The sequence below is a fragment of the Anopheles arabiensis genome (assembly GCF_016920715.1).
Source record: "Anopheles arabiensis isolate DONGOLA chromosome X unlocalized genomic scaffold, AaraD3 X_pericentromeric_contig0005, whole genome shotgun sequence".
NCBI classification, from domain to species: Eukaryota; Metazoa; Arthropoda; class Insecta; order Diptera; family Culicidae; genus Anopheles; species Anopheles arabiensis.
The window spans coordinates 250001-255000 of record NW_024412083.1 but is presented as its reverse complement, the minus strand read 5'-3'; positions in this window follow the sequence as shown (position 1 = coordinate 255000).

The window sequence follows — 5000 nt, the reverse complement described above, 5'->3', positions numbered from 1 at the left end:
CGGTTAACAGGTCGTGTGTCGAGGTGGTCGGCCTTGGTAGTAGGATGTCTTGTGCATGTGACGTGTTGACCTGGTTTGGTCGGTGTGTCGTCGTGTACGAGATGACCTACTTACCCGTTAGTTTTCCAAGTTGTATTATGTGTTGACTTAGTTGACGTGTCATGTGCTTGGATGATTAGCGTACGGGTCATGTATGGTGCGCTTGCTTCAGTTGAAGGGATGTACTAGTACAGTTGTGTTAATTGTTTATTTCACGATCTGGTCTTTTGGCTGGATCGTGAAAAAACGCTAAGTCCCAAATCCTGAACTCGAGAAGAAAGCGCCAATGACAACGTTTTTGACTGGAGCTCCCTAGCATTCGGCTTTTTCTACTTTGAAGGGATGTACTGTTGTATGAATTGTTTATTCACGAACTGGTCGTTTGATTGGATCGTGAAAAAATCGCTCAGTCCCAAATCCTGAACTCGACAGGAAAGCGCTGATTGCAAACATTTTGACTGGAAGTCCCTTGAAAATGGCGTTTTCGTTATTGGCATTATGTGGCACGTTTATTGTGGCTAGAACATTAATTATTCACCAAATGGCACCAAAGCTTGGCAAAAGTCGCGAAACACTCCTATCTCGACGCACCAGCAATCGCAACTTGATGCAAAATAAATTGCACGAGCTAATGATACTTGTACCATGCACAGTACACCGTACCAAAATATACCCCTGAAAGTGTGCAATTTGGTGCTACCCTAGGGAATATGTATGGGGAAGCCTAGCTACGTGTGTCGCACGTTCCAAGTTGCATGGACGTCGAACAGAGGCATGCAAAAGCACCTATCTAGGGAATTACTCTACGTTCTAGTAGCAAGTGCGATTTTCCAGTCCAGCACGGCAGTACGCCTGCACGCATACACTCCATGTACCAGAAATGTACCAACCTAGGCGTTGCTCAGTAGCTTTTAGCGGCACATAGAAAAAGTATTCGAGTTCAGATTTTTGGGACTTAGCGTATTTTTAAAACTAATAACGAAAATTAAATTTTAAATCGGTAAACGGCTAGGAGTTGCTCAGTAGCTTTTGGCGGCACATAGAAAAAGTATTCGAGTTCAGATTTTTGGGACTTAGCGTATTTTTAAAACTAATAACGAAAATTAAATTATAAATCGGTAAACGGCTAGGAGTTGCTCAGTAGCTTTTTGCGCAACGTGGCAAAAGTATTCGAGTTCAGATTTCTTGGACGTAGCGTATTTTTCAATCATAATAAACCGAATCAAACATAACAATGATGAAACTTACACCATGTCCCAAGGTTGTGCACAAAACGTAACGATAAAGTGCTGGCGAAGTTAGAGGTGCACCAAAATTGTGTACCGATCAGGGAAAGTACTCTACGTTCCTATGATTTGGGTGAAAAGTGTTGATTAACTGCTGGTAAGAATAGACAGTTGCTTATCATACACATCGCAAACGAACACCCCTTAGTGAGCATTAGCAAAAGTCAATGGCACAAAGCAATTGCAATACAAACTGATCAAGTACATTAAAGAACGCTAAGTACCAGGACTTCTTTCCAAGAATGGTGTCCGCGACGGGAGGGCAAGCGTCCTTCCCAGGTTTTCCTAGTAAACCTTGTATGGTAAACATACCCAAGCGTGTCTGTAAGCACGCAACGAAAGTCACGAACGGGCACATACCTAGGGAATGTACTCTACGTACTTGGACTTTTGTCCAAGAATGGTGTCCGCGACGGTCGGGCACTGCGACGCAATAACCAAATCCTAGGATTGTAACTTTAGTGTGCACAAACATAAACATTAACGCGTTCGCTCGGGCTGCGCCGTCCGTGTTGAACACAAATGTGGGTGATTATATGCGTGGAGGGACAAAAACATACGAGGAGGAGACAGTTTTCTGCACGATGTGCACAGAGCTCATTCGTCGTCCCGGGCGAATGGAAAAACACAAACATCGCGAGTATCGTTCTAGGTTTCTGTCTATAAAAGGGCAGGCCAAAAGGTGACCGGTTGAGATAAGCATTTTAAGCATACAAACACTTTATTGGAACTTTTGATACAAAAACAAGGTACGTACATGTAGGTTGTACCAACATGGACATCTATGAACGCGTACGCTCGGGCTGCGCCCTCCGTCTTGTACTTTCCTGATCGGTACACAGTTTTGGTGCACTGCTATTCCGACCGGCAACTTGTACCAACATATACATCCATGAACGCGTAAGTAGTGTACTTTCCTGATCGGTACACACTGTTGGTGCACGGCATAAGAAAAGAGCTAAAATGGTCAAACTCAATCCATTTCAACAATAGATAGTCGATAGTAGCTGTGCCGATGAAGTAGGGCACGATGCAAGTTAATGTTGTTTAATGAATAACATGTCCGCCATACATTTCAGTACAAAATTGCTCGGTCAGACCTACAAAGTGCTATATCTCGAATACGAGGCGTCGGACTGGGGGTTGTAGAGCAATTTTAAGTTCGTCTAATGATTCTACATCCGATTCTGGATAGCGGTTTTTGACCACTTTTCAATATTTTGTGACACCCCGAACCTAGGGGCAGCTCTAGCTTTTTCAAAATGTGCACCGAACGGGCCGGAGAGCTCGTGTGGCTCAAAACATGTTTTTCGCTAAAACACCTCAAAACGTGTAAGGAACGCACCCTAGCTCTTGTTTTTCAAAAGTTATGGCCATTTAAAGTCAGACGGGTTTTGCTTCAAAATAGCAATTTTACCCGTCCCTATGGCCATGCTTTAAATTTTCACGAAAATGCCAGGTCAGACCTAGGGCGGGCCATATCTTGAATACTAAACGTCGCAGACATTGGTCGTAGAACAATTTTAAGTTCGTCTAATGATTCTACATCCGATTCTGGATAGCGGTTTTTGACCACTTTTCAATATTTTGTGACACCCCGAACCTAGGGGCAGCTCCTAGCTTTTTTCAAAAATGTGCACCGAACGGGCCGGAGAGCTCGTGTGGCTCAAAACATGTTTTCGCTAAAACACCTCAAAACGTGTAAGGAACGCACCCTAGCTCTTGTTTTCAAAAGTTATGGCCATTTAAAGTCAGACGGGTTTTGCTTCAAAATAGCAATTTTACCCGTCCCTATGGCCATGCTTTAAATTTTCACGAAAATGCCAGGTCAGACCTAGGGCGGGCCATATCTTGAATACTAAACGTCGCAGACATTGGTCGTAGAACAATTTTAAGTTCGTCTAATGATTCTACATCCGATTCTGGATAGCGGTTTTTGACCACTTTTCAATATTTTGTGACACCCCGAACCTAGGGGCAGCTCCTAGCTTTTTCAAAATGTGCACCGAACGGGCCGGAGAGCTCGTGTGGCTCAAAACATGTTTTCGCTAAAACACCTCAAAACGTGTAAGGAACGCAACCTAGCTCTTGTTTTTCAAAAGTTATGGCCATTTAAAGTCATACGGGTTTTGCTTCAAAATAGCTATTTTACCCGTCCCTATGGCCATGCTTTAAATTTTCACGAAAATGCAAGGTCAGACCTAGGGCGGGCCATATCTTGAATACTAAACGTCGCAGACATTGGTCGTAGAACAATTTTAAGTTCGTCTAATGATTCTACATCCGATTCTGGATAGCGGTTTTTGACCACTTTTCAATATTTTGTGACACCCCGAACCTAGGGGCAGCTCCTAGCTTTTTCAAAAATGTGCACCGAACGGGCCGGAGAGCTCGTGTGGCTCAAAACATGTTTTTCGCTAAAACACCTCAAAACGTGTAAGGAACGCACCCTAGATGATGAAAAGTGCAATCAGAATGTCAATCGACAACTTTGTTGGGGGTACCATTTTACTCTACGGGCCAGTAGCTTAGGCGCGCCAACAGCGCTTTCCTTTCGGGTTCCCATTTTTGCCCTCCTGGGATTATGATCATTTGTTCATTGCCTACTATAGGGAGGGTACCTTGCTACGAGGTCAAACATGAAGATTGCACCAAATCGTAGTTTTACCTCTATTTAGTCGTAGGAGCATGGTTTGCAGTGGCAGTGGGTCATTAAGCCCCCGTTTGGGTCATACGTCCCCTCCGCGATAAAAATCGTCGTATGCCTATAGTCCGAACTAATGAAGCAAAAGTGGTGTCTGGTGGGCTCTGCCGATGATTTTAACCTATGATTTTGAGCTTCCACCCTATCAAAACGTTCCTGGAGCAGTACATCACGGGTCTACGGACCCAAAGACTTCGTCGTGATGGTTTCTAGTAAAAAGTTGTAACAGCTAAGGGTTTTGAATACGCGTATATTAACCATTGCTTGAAACTAAGCTTCGTTGTTTTTAAACTCTGCAAGACCAATCGAACTTCTTAGGGAAACCCGAAGGATTCACGCTAAGCTCGATGAGCTATTATGGGTAGTGGTGCATGATCTGGTGTTCCTTGGATCTAATCCAATGAATAAATTTATGAGGGTATATATGGTGCAGGGCACAAAGCGTGATGAAACCGGGTCTCCCTACCAAATGTGGCATATTTTTTCCCTGAGAGCGAAGCTCAGACCCACGTAGGGGAGAGCGAAGTGGAACTTAAATGTTCTATGCAGCAAATGTTCGCCATGCGGATAAACAAGTTGGAATAGTTCAATGTAGTGTAATGCAAAAACGAATCGCAAATAACGATACGGGACCCAGAAGCAATTCTGCGGATCCCTCGGGGAGTGGTGAGTTGATATAAATTAGAGGTGAAAGTCCAAGTTGTTCAAGCTCCGGCTCGGCAGCCGATACGAGGTTCCTGTTGGGCTTTGTACATCGCGCAGAGGCGCCGTTCGGTTCTAGCAATGATTCCCGCCACCATGTTCCATGCGTGCAGAGATCCGTTAGAGCTCGTTCAATGTGTCCCGCCGTGATTACGAAAAAGTCCAACAGTTGACCAAGTTGGGGGTGCGTCAAGTAAACGCGCAGAGATGCCGTTCGGTTTAGAGCAATGTCTCCCGTATCACGTTGGAGTTCTTCCACTAGTGCAGAG